The following is a 13,347-nucleotide window of genomic DNA, read 5'->3' on the forward strand; positions in this document are numbered from 1 at the left end:
TGTTTTCTTTGTTTCTTTGTTTTGATTTGGGTCTGAGGATGTAGTTATAAATAACAAATAAATTATATGCAAGCCCCCATTCCTGATCAAACATGGATTGTCATTCCTAACAAAAACATGCCTCTTTAAGGCAAGGCAAGTTTATTTGTATAGCACAATTTGTACACAAAGTAATTCAAAGTGTTTTACAGAATAAGAAGGACATTAAAATCACACTAATCAAAACATAAATAATCACAAATAATCATCATAATTTTACCATTAAAACAGAAGAGTGCAGACTCGAGCAGCAGTGTTCTGGATGTACTGCAGCTTTGTTAAGGCTCGTTTGTAGAGGCCAGTGAGCAGGCTTTTACAGTAGTCTAACCTACTGGAGACAAATGCATGGATAAGTCTCTCTATGTCTGACTTTGACAGTATACCTTTGATTTTTGCAATGCATTTAACTTCCCTCTCAAACCTTTTCTTTTCTTTGGCTAAGACCTGTCCCTCACTGTCCTCAAAGGAGTGGGTAGTGGCTTTGATCAAACAATAGGTGTTTTTAGTTTCAGTGTAGTTAGCTCCTCTCTTCAGATAGATATAAGGCAGTGTCTAGCAGTAGTGGCTTGGATGAGTAGTAAAACGTCTTCACTCCTACAACTTTTTATCCAATAGCCAGATTTTATATTTTTCTTTTACTATAATAACTAATGTTGGAATAAACTACATAGCCTGCTATTTTTAAAGGTGCACTATGTGACTTTTGTGGTGTCTACACCACCTGCTTTATTAATGAAATTGAGTCACATTGAATGACAGCCAAATGCCATTGATATAAAATCCCAATATTTATATTAGACAAAGTCGGTAGCTTCATCTATTACCCAGTACACCTACTTCAATAAAAAGTCTAATTAAATTAATCTTATCTGGATTTTGGCTTAAAGAAAATGTATACTTTAAAAAAACATATCTCAGAATTGTGCAACAGTTTAAAATGATCATTTTATTACCAAAACAAATATTGTATCCCAATAAATTACAGAAAAGAAACAGCACAAGCAACCTTCCTCTCTGTAGTGGATTATGGGGATGTGGTGTACAGCAGGCTTCAGCCTCTACTTTGAAACCGTTGGATCTGCTCTACCACTCTGCCCTTTGATTTATTACAGGTGACGTATGAAATTTATCTATAAGGGACTACCTCAAAAATACCTCAGAATAACTCATCTGCTTAATCATTGATACCGGAACATTTAATCCCAGATCACATGACTGCATAAGGCTAAGGACGAGCCACACCAGAACTGAGACGGGAAAGAGCATTTTTAGCTGTTTTGCTTCACAAAAATGGAATACACTGCAAGGAAAAGCAAAACTGGATACATTCGTGACAGTCGCAATTTAATAATCTGATAACAAAATTTTATACACACACCTGCACCTGTTTTTAATGTTTTATATGGACTTGTATACTTGTTTGGTCCATTTGTCTTGTCTTGTATTTTAAACAGGGCACCCATGAAAAAGAGAGCCCAAGCGCTCTCATTGGGTTCCCCTGTATAAATAAAGATAAATAAAAAATCTAAAAAAAATCTAAAATGCTGAAGAGGCACCTGTGCCTATGGCAGCTCTCTCATCTAAAAGAGCTGTTGACAGATGTAGCCTGGAGCTGTGTGAAGCACATTAACTTCTATTCAGTCAAATTATAGGCGATCTACAGTTTGAGTATAGAGGTGAAATTACTCAGAATCTGAAGGTTATAGGTTTTATGGAGTGAAGATATTAAAGTGAAATGCCAACTTAATGGTGCAATATATTTTCTTGTGGGAGTTCACCTGGTTGCATTCAAGGAGATTCATTTGCCTGAAATGTTGCACAGTATTTCATTAAACATCTCCATTTCACATTTGTTCAATTACAGGTGTATATATTGATGCAAATATACCTTGAAAAACATTCTTACTGTGAGTAGGTTTGCCTCACCACACATCTGACCTGTAACTTGACGGAGTATCTTGCTTGTCTCCATGGAGTTAAACTTAATTCCACACTGTGGAATATTCCAGGCAGTGGAAGTGCAAGTGGCAGTCCCTCCACTCTGAAAAGTTACATGCTGCACCTTTAAGTTTTGCAATGCTAAAATTGAACGTGAGTGAAAAGTTGTAATCCTCAGTCAGATAACAACATTTCACAACTGCATTTCACTGACTCAAATTTATATCTTTAACCTGATCATTTCCAATAAGTGTTATCCATTCACATGTTTTTCAGCTCCGGAACATTCCTCAGGCCAAGAGGAGATCAACTGTCCACTCATCAAATATTTATGCCCTGCTCCAAGGCTGACAAAAGCAGGGTATTGGGTTCATTTTAATCTCCAGTTTCCTTGAATCTGACACAGAGCGCAGTACATTCACCCTGAGCCTGCACTGACAAACATGCCATTCATTCCACTTCAGCGCATTGTCCACTTCACTGTTATGTCCACGCTCAACATTGTGCTTATTATGCAGCTCGCTGTCTCTCAAGACATTTAAGCCAACCATAATCACTGGGTTTTGTGCATTTAATCCACAGACTAAATATACAGACATACTTATGTAAAGTTTTAGAAAGCTGGGTGACAAGTGTTTATTTATTTTCCCCATACATTTCCCCACACATTTTTTTTAATGTCTTTCCATCTTGATTTCATTAACACAAACTAAAGACTATTAATCAGAGCCATTGATCACAAAACATAGTGAAATTTATCCCTTCAAAGTGTGCTCCAGATGTTTTTACTGACACATGATGGCTGAGGACCACTGTTCCCTCCAAGCTGCGCGCGTGCGCAATTACGCACTGCTGACACGGTCTCCGCGCACAGAAAATCTGTGCTGCCATTGACAGGGGTCCTCATGCGCCGCTACCAGAGTTTTAGCCAATGTGGCGGACGTGAAGTGAAAACTTGCTAATGATTCCAAGTGCTGTTTAACCCCTTAACGTTCCGACGGCCCGCCCTCGGGCAAAGATCCGCGCGTAAAATTACGCGAGTACGCGACCGAGGACACTGTGGATGTTTGTACAAGTTAAACTAGAGGCATCTCGGACCCGGAGCGGTTCGTGGAACCGAGTGAAGATCTCATGGTGGAGTCAGGAGTAGAGGACCTTATGATTTGATGGACTGGATGCTGTTCCTGATCGGTAAGCGTGGTTTATTCTGCTATTGACTTAATTGTGGGTCAAATGTGTATTACGTGTAGTCATTAGCATTAGCTAATGCCAATCTGCGCCCCCGACCACCAATCACACACACCACTTGGTGAAGTGTCTTGCCTAACGACACAATGACAGAACTAAGGACACAATGACAGAAGTTGGTCCGAGCGGGACTCGATCGTCAAACCTCTGTCACAGAATGACTGTCACATGTACAGTGTATTTTTAGTTTCCAGTGTGTGTGTTTACTGTTTGCAGTGTGTGGTTTGTAAATATAGATTTATTTTGACCCATACCACTTGTTTTGAATATATTTTATATACAAATACACATTATATATATTGTGTTTTGATATGTTATGTAAATGTACAGTAATAGAGCAGCTGGGTGTGCAGATACAGATTCCTCTCAGTGTGTATTGGTCATTGAATACTGTCACTAGTTTATGAGTTGTAAAAATCAAGCAAAAGCTTCACACAATGGCTTATACTCATAATTCAAATCAGAGCTTTATCATAAAAATGTTAAGTGTGTTTTCAACATTGGAGTTTACAGTTGTCTTGGTTTGGTTGGAAGCTCATGTTTTGCCATAGTTAAAAGGAAATATTTATACTTCCAATAGCATTAACATACTACACAGGTCATGAGCAAGATTTTTGTCATTTTCATTGTATAAGTGGGCTAAAGCACTTAATTAAAAGTCTTATAACAGAAATGTAAATGTGGTAATTTGATTCTTTTAATAAACCATTTAACTTGGATGGATGCGATGCAGCATGACCACAGTGCGCACGTCTGATGTTGCTCGCAGTGGTCCGTGGGACCGCTCAGGGAGTTTGTGTGTTTGCTCAGACTCGTGAAAAATTAGAGGGAACATTGCTGAGCACCTGACAATTATAAAGCCATAAGCTGATATTAATTAAATTTAAAATTGTATTTATTACACATTACTTATTCACGATGTTCACTTACATAGATTCTGGTCTTTTTTCATCTCTGCTGTAGTTACCATAAGCCCTAGCCTTATGTTGCTCAATGAGTGCAGTGAACTGTGAAACTGAAGCAAGCTGCTCCAGGCCCCTAAACATCAAAACAACATATGGGACAAATATCTAAAACTATCAGGTCAGCACTCTGAGGTAACAGTCCACACTACATCCCAATTTAACTACTTATTATAATCTCTAAATATGTTTTTAAAACATTATTTTTTCTAACATCTTTTCTCACAGAAGGTATGAGCCCTTTTTCCCAATAAATTCACATTAACTCCTGTATTTACATCATCAGAAGTAGCTTAAAGTTGAAGACAGGTGTTAGCTGCTTCATGTGTCCCAGCTGCTGCTACCTGTCTGGCATGTGACGGTGCATACCAGACATAATGTGCACTGTCCTGGGGCGGGGTGACTCATCTGAACTACTGAATGGTTGTAACATTTGTTTTGAAAGTTGAGCCTGTGTATTTTAGACAGTGTCAGCTGGATTCCTTCATGGGCCCGTTACTTTTTTTTTGCATTAAAATATTTTCTCACAGAGTTTGGACTGTGGACTTGGATGATCTCACTCCATAGGTCCATAATACACATTTCACATGTTTATACTTCTTATTGCTAAAGTTCCCGCTAAACAATAAGAATTAAATAGGTGACACATTTGCTTTTGTCCTATATGTAACCATTACAGTCATGTGCCAGTTAGCCAAAAGTGTACCAAACTGCCCATAATGCCTTATTTTAAAATAAGGCATTATTATAGTGGTTCACATTCAATTAAATGTGTAATGAACAGTGGCTTATTATACAACATCCCTTCACTACAATCCTCTTAACTTTTTTCTGAGCCAATTTTGGATTATTCTGTCATTAAAGTAGGATTTAGTGTAAAGCTCAGCCCGATGTCGACCACAAAATCTTTACCATGCAGATGTGAGAGCAGACGACTTGTATTTATACAGTATTTGCACTTGTATTATTCCTTTGGGGCCAGTCACCTGTGTCTGATTTGGGCCTTAGTTGAGTGTTTTGTTTTTGGCCTTCTGATATTATTAGCTTAAGCATCCTTGAAGGCAGGCAGCACCGCAGGGCTCAGGATAACGCTTGTTGTTCTTAGCTATCCACGCTTCAATCTGTGTGAAACTCGACAGGATGTTTGACGGCAAAGACATCTCTGAGCTCCATGTTTTTGTAGACACACTGATTTCCTATAACTGTCCCTTGAAGTAACAAAGAAACTAATTTACTAAAACACCTGAATTATTATGATTATATTTTCTATTTTATCATCTTTGGTGAAGATATTACGATAGTGTTTAATAAAATTCAATATAACTTTCATTTTATGCTGGAATTACGGTATATTAATGACACCCACATTGAAAGGTCCACACATAGAAAAACTGAAATAATTTTTCTTTTTTCTGTTGTAATGTAAATATCAGTGCTCTCCTGTTCAAGCTTCATGCAGTGTTGTTATCTGGTCACCTTGAGTGAGTCACCAAACATCCTGTTTGGGCCTTCATTATATTCACTATAGAATATCTGTCCCTCTTCCTTCCTTCTAACAGCAGCCTGTGACTCAGTTCAATAGATCTTAGTGATCTTAATGAACCCATACTGCCATGTTTGTGTAGATGGATGTGCGTTAAAATAACAATAACATTTTGCTTGGGACATTATAATCATCTTGGCCCTGCAAAGTTACTGATTATTCTAACATAGATTAGTGTGTGTGCAATTTAATCAATTTGTGGTTTTAATGTGTAACCAACTGTTGCATAAGCTTGTTTTCAAAGACATTGCTTGAGAGTTTTTACCAACACAATAGCAGTGTGTACACTGCAGTAACTGGGTAAATATTATGTTGCTTACACAAATTATGCAGAATGTGGTCCTGTTTACCTGTTTTCCTAAGTACCAAGCAGTTAGTTTACAATGGAAACTGACACTCCCTTTTAAGTTGGATTTATAGAAGTCCAGCATGGACATGGAATGGAAGAAAGGAAATTGTTATATCCATAAGTTTCTGACACATTTTTGAGAACTTTTGACTGTGAGATTGTTAAGTGCTGCATCATCACAGCTTGTTAGGGTTCCAGACACAAACAGCAGAAATATGGAGTTTGTCAGAACCTCTTGGTTAATTAAAGATGCATCAGGGGACATGTGCTGTTTCACAATAAATATTAGTTTATTTTTAGTTTTCGGTCTGGATTTATGGCAGTATCATTCTAACAAAGAGCTAAAAGGTCCTTTCTGACACTGGCCATTTATGTAACATGTTTGCATGTTCTCCCAAAATATGTGACCACACATGATCCATTCCCTAAGTGCCAGTGCACACAGTTGAGTCAGGAATAACCCTCTATTTGATCTATGCAATTTTGTTATACTTGTGTGTGTATAATGTTTTATGTATTATAAAATCTCTTTTAGCTAGATTAAATTAAAAAAAAAAGTTGTTGTTGGATCATAAAGGATTAAAGGAAAAAAGATGCCATCAGACCTGTACTAAGGTCAACGAGAGCAGAATTTAAGATATTTTGTACAAAACAGACAGACATGAAACTTCACACTTTTTCCGGGGGCCTAGGATACAGCTCGCACTTCTGAATACCTCATGAATTCAACTCTTTATGCTGTCATGTATGTGAAGTGGGTGATATAATGGTCCCAAAATTCTGTAAAGCTGACAGAAAACATCAAAATCATGTTCACATTCACTGCCAGGGGCCTCAAAAACATTAGCCCATAACTCGTGTTAAGCGTATGTCACTCTCCGTACAATGGCCAGTTAGTCTGACTATGCCTTTGGGTCACATTCCCTCTTAAAAACCAAGATCAACCAGATTGCCTCGTGCATCTTGCTGTTAAATGTGTTATTTGAGATCTTGTGTGCAAGTGTTTTTCATTAAATTACCTTCAATATTTCAGACTTTGAAAACAAACAGGCCCTAGGATGATGAATTCACTTTGCAGAATTTGCTGACACCAAATGAGAAGCGTTCAACTATTTGCCAGGTTTATTTTGCTTTGTATTGAGTTTCAGACTTTTTCTTCAGTGTTATCTGTGCTTTTTCCACTGGACACATTTCAAATTAGCTTGGACAGGGTGACATGAGGCAGATGATATGTAAATAAAAATGGAAGATATTCCTTCTCAAGTTATGAACATGATATTTTGTTGGCAAAGTGCAAAACCAGTAGAAATAGGAATACTAACAGTATTACAGTTTGAGTATCAATAACAACAGTATAGAGCTGCAATAAACAGGAATGCAATTTATTTTACATTACAATACCCACCGAATAGTATATCATTTAATGAGGAATAGTTTTACTACAATATGTTTCAGCTTTACAGAGTCGGTTTTCTCCATTGTGTCCGCTGAGCACGGGACACACTAAGAGGGACCACTTCCTCTCCAGCTGCAGCACCACTGCACACGTATGAATGAATCACTACAGCAAACTCCTCTTTCCTTGATATGTGTCCTTATTCGCTTCCTTGTGTCCTTTCTTACACATATCTGAGGAAGGAAACTGCAGTGTTATCATAATAAGAGAAAAACATCCTGGGGAACGGTGTCTGCTGTTTACAGTGTTTACACACTTAGAAAAGATGTGACACACATAAAATTGTATAAATAAATATATTTTTTATGTCGTTTGGGTTATCAAAAAATAACAGAAACTTGCATATCATGATTTTTGAACAAGCTTATCTGGCAACACACACTTCAGAACCCCTTGGAAGGCTCATAATAAGAGTGACGCAGCACTTCCTGACAGCCTGGCAACATAATGGAGAATTGAGAAATACTTTGTTGTAAAGTTACGTCTGAGTTATGTAGGATTTACTGGGATTTATGTTTGATGCAGCTGCAAAGAAACAATCTTGGACCTACTTTGACTCAGTTTTATGTCAGTGCAAATCAGTGAAGATAAACAAGGAGGTGTTTAGCAGAGACCTTGAGTTAAATTTCTGATCAAAACATGATAAAGTAGTCAGTTGATTAGTAATAAAATTAAATAATAAAGGTACCAGCACTAACCCCTGTGGGACCCCAGAACTGGCTGCTACCTTGGCCAGGTCTCTCTTGGAAAATAGATTCTGAATTTCAATGGGACGTTCTGTTTAAATCTTACAAATCTATTTACCATCAATAACCATTCTCCTTATAGTTTTGTACAAACTTAATCCTGTAAAGATATAATCAAGAAAACGAATACAAAAATCAACACAGTTGTAATGGTCAGAACAAGAAATCAAACAGTCCTTGTCCCCAACTTTGTGTTTCCTGCCACATTTCAAATAAAACCATTCTGTCATCAACTTGTTTTTCTCAGCAATTTGTGGTTTGAAATTGCGTCATGCTATTTTATGAATAATAAGAAGTGTGATGTAAGTTATTGTTACAGTCTGTGATTTCTGTTTTCTATCTTGCTGCACTTTGTAAATAATAATAACTGTCCAAAATATTTTAATAAAAATACTGCGCTCTGCCAGCCATTGTCCGGGACTAATGTGAGACTCAATTAGAGGGTTTGATAAACAAACCCCCTGCACACACAGACACACACACCCCCACACAGACACAGACACACACAGACACACACAGCACATTCTTTTATGTTTATGTTTTTCTTACATATTTCCTTGGCTGTCTGTGCTTAAATCAGAGTGTGAGATGGGCATCGATCTGATATTTACGCACTTTGTTATAGTTACTCAAAGGCATCACGTTCTGCCATGTGTCATCAACAGTTGGTCTTTTTAAATATTTGATTTGGCAAAGGTTTACAGCCACAGGAAGGCAAGTCATTTGAATAGTTTACAATTTAATGACTCTAAAGGAATAATTCAATATTCTACATCTTAACTGTGTAGTTTATACTTATATACGTCATGTCAACAGTACAGTACATGCTATGCTCTTTTTCATTTCATTATTAACAGCTTGCTTAAACACTGCTCTTTACAGCACATTGTCACTAGGTAAATGTGCATTATTATCATCTTTATATTACATATTATTTACTGTGTCACAATACTGATCTCAAATGTATTAGTAATAGAAACTGGGGGGGGGGGGGGGTCTAAACAGAAATTGTTTGAGCACTCCAGAATCAAATGCAACTTAGAGCAAGTTGAGGTTGAGTAAATCCTGGTACAAGCTTAAAAGCTCAGTTAAGCCTCAAGCCCCCCATCCAACAACTCTCAATTCAGTAAGTGTGTTATAAAATAAACCCTTCAAGCGTTGTACTATATAATTACTCTGACAGTTTATAACAAATTATTGAGTTTTCAGCGATATAGCTGATGGGTACTGTACAAGCATTAAAGTGAAATTATCTCATGACTTTAAGATGGTATATGGTATTTATAATAAGTATTTAACTCTGTGCTGCTTACAGTCAGATCGCACAACTGCACAATGACTCAAAGTATGTATTGTTGCCCCTTCTCTGACTGGCCTCATTAAATGTGCTATTTTTCATTCAACACCGTAATACAATGCTCAATATGCCGTCATCTATCCCATACACTTTTCACAGCAGGCCTCCAAATGATGAAATATCAAATGATCTCTCTTCTGGTCAGTACTTGATCATGATGTCAGACAACAGGTAACCCAAGTACGCAATATAAAAAAGAGAGAGAAGGAAAGAGAGAAGAAAGAGGGAGAGCATGAGTAAAGGCAGTGAGAGTGTGCTGCAGGTTGATCAGGATAAACATGTTAAATAAGTGTTTATGGATAAGATTTTGTTTTGTAGTCTGCAGAAAAAGGCAGGTAAAATACAAATTCTGCCAAATCAAAAGTAAATCAAAAGGACTTTTCCCACTGTTTGGTGTGAGTCAGGCCAAACACACTATTTCGAGGCTCATATGTATTGTTTGCATTTTTAGGGAAGGATGTTTTGTTGGTGAAAGTAATTTCCAATGCAACTCTCATTTGTCAAGTTTGGACCTGATATTGAAGATCACATGTTTGATTTTTGATGTTCTAAGTGCATGTACTATGTAGTTTGTACAACTTTAACTAATCTCCCAGTCTCAATCTCTCTCTCACACATACACACACACCCCTACACACACACACACACACGTACGAACACACCCCCACACACCCCTACATACACATACACCTATACACACACACACCCACCCCCTCAAACACACATACACACACACACCTACTCAAACACACATACGCACACACACCTACTCACACACACATATACCCCCCCCCCCACACACACACACCCTCACACACACACACACACACACCCCCACACACATGGCCCATCTCCACACATCCTGTTCCAAACACCTCTGCCTTGGGGCGAGACTCACATCTCTGATAAATCACCTCACTCAGAACACTCTGCTCTCTGTGATTACCCTGGTTTGTGTGTGAGCTATGGTTAGCAAGCTGATTATGATTTAACTGTCACAGCACTGGCTAAACTGATGTGACTGGATGTCACCTGCATGTCTCTATGAAGACAGATGCATTTAAAGCCATACACAGGACCATTGTTGGTAAAGTAATGGCATTTCCATGGAGACAAGCAGGCACAAAAGTAGTGTATGGAAAATGGAACTAGTTTATAACTTTCACAACAAGTTGACCACAGGCTACATGTCGTAGTGACAGGTCAGTAGTAGTAGCCAATAGTAGGTCTAGAAACTGTAGGATATTTTACTGAACTTGTAACTTGTTCACCTCTGTGAACTCAGTCATTATTCAGTTAAAATGAAGTAACAGGCTGTATCAACAGATCAAGAAGGGGTTCAACTAGAGGGCCATGATTTAGAGAAAAACTTGGGTAATATAATTTGACTTTTTCTGCATTGTGTGCAGCCTACACCATTTCACTAAATGCCACTGGAGTCATTTATCTACCTGATGAGCTGATCTTGACTGACACATACTGATATACAATCTTTACACCACAGTGACAGGACGCTGAGATAAACCTGCTGTTGGTCTGACAGGGAACAGCTCATCTGTACAATCAATACGCTCCACTTATTGGGACATCCATGAACAAGGCAGAGAATCACAATTTGCAAAGCTGTTTTAACCCCGGAGTCTTTTTTTTTTTTTTTTTTGCAGTGATCTGATGAAGTAAAAGAGCGAGAAAGTAACTTGTCTTGACGCTGTATTGCTTCAGGACGTGGGCTTTGGTGCAGGACCTTTTCAGCAGGAATGTGAGGAGAGTGTTGGTGCTGGGTGGACTGTCAATGTCACTGCGACTGACATGACATGTGATATGAAATATTTTGATTGGGGTGAATTAAATCATAATCCAAATTATTTGACTTATAACTGAAACAAATACTTTTATAGCCTATTCACAAAACTTACTGGAGACAGATATAAAATAATGCATAATAAAATGCATTTCTAATATTTTGTGTCCCTTGCTGTCTAAGGCCTCCTTGTGAATTGGGCCATTTGATCATAAGCAGAACTTTTTACAGCAGATGTATGCAAATGTAAGTACTATACTAAACTAAACTCAATGACATAACATTGCATTGTGACACAGACCTAAAATGAATGTTGCAAGCCTAATAAAAGGTACAGTACAATATACAACCATCTGAATAATAACTCACTTTACTGACAACTTCTGCTCCTTACTTCAAATATGCTTAGATATACGCCCCTCTGTGGAAAAAAAGAAAGTTTGGACACCTCTGGTTAAAACAAAGAAAAGCATTTGTGAGAGAATGAAGGAGGAGCTTAATCTTGAAGTCTTACTGCCCCCTGGTGATTATGATTTGCAGAACAGAGGCCCTCAACTCCACTATGGGATTTTCTTCAAAGTTTAGACTTCTGTTTTATGGCTGTCTCTGCTCTTACCTACTGCGGCTCCCCGATATGTTTACCTCCCTGTACCACTCGGGGGTCTTTGGGACATGTGTTACTATGTGTACATTTAGGCCATAGGGGGCACACTATCTGACCCCTGTCAGTGCTGTGTGATACTAATAGCATCTAGCGGTGTTACCTGACAATGTGACAGGCCCAGGCACAGATTCTTATGATATACAATCCTTAACAATTAAAGTTTTGGATACAAGGGTGTCCTTTTGATACTTTTTTACACATAGGCCCCAGTAAAAGTTTAAGAACGGCCTATAGACAAACCAAGCGCTGCATATTTGGGCCTGTATTTGGGCCTGTATTTGGGTCTGTATTTGGGCCTGTACTTGGGCCTGTATTTGGGTCTGTATTTGGGCCTGTATTTGGGTCTGTATTTGGGCCTGTATTTGGGTCTGTATTTGGGCCTGTATTTGGGCCTGTATTTGGGTCTATATTTAGGTCTTTATTTGGGTCTGTATTTGGGCCTGTATTTGGGTCTGTATTTGTCTCTTCTGATGAGAGCCAGTTGAGCCCCTGGCCGTGGCGTACATAGGCTGAGCTTGAGCATAAGTGGATTTCCTTCCCTCTCCTCATGCTGTTTGTCCGGTGTGTCCTGAGGAAATCAGAGTTCCCGCTCCTGAAGATGTGTTCCGTTTCCTTCCTTTCGTGTCACGGCCTGTACATACGGCACAGTGTAATTATCTGTATCACACAGCAGAGGGAGCTGTCGCCATGTTTTCACACTGACTCTACAGTTTTGCACAGTGCCCCAGTTTGAAAATAGTTTGGTGTGTTCCCGCTTTTGTGGTTAATTAGAGCCAGTGTGCCCAAACTTTTTTTAATCAAAGGCCACAATCCAAACACAGATAAAACTGAGGGCCACTGGAGCGCCATAGACTGGTGGTCAACACAGTGAATAATTGTGCATTTATAACAGGTTAGAATGAGCCACTAGACTGTTATCCATGCTTAAATCCTCAAAGGGACACACTAAATATTTGATATTAGCTTTATTTAAGGTAGGTAGAAAAAATGCTGCTTAAAAGTAACCTATTCAAGTGGGAGCCTGAGGGCCAAGAAAAATTGGTCTGAGGGCCGCATTTGGCCCTTGGGCCATAGTTTGGACATGCCCGAATTAGAGTCTCTTGTTTTTATTAGTTAAAAAAAGCTGTTATGAGGTGGAGAATCTGTAAACATTGGAAATGATAAACCTAATTTTCTGCAAATAGGCTATTTCTATGTGCTTTTTGTAATTAGCTATTTCTTCCCTCACTTCTAACTACTTGGTA

This window comes from Periophthalmus magnuspinnatus, chromosome 4 (assembly GCF_009829125.3).
Source record: "Periophthalmus magnuspinnatus isolate fPerMag1 chromosome 4, fPerMag1.2.pri, whole genome shotgun sequence".
Lineage (NCBI taxonomy): Eukaryota > Metazoa > Chordata > Actinopteri > Gobiiformes > Gobiidae > Periophthalmus > Periophthalmus magnuspinnatus.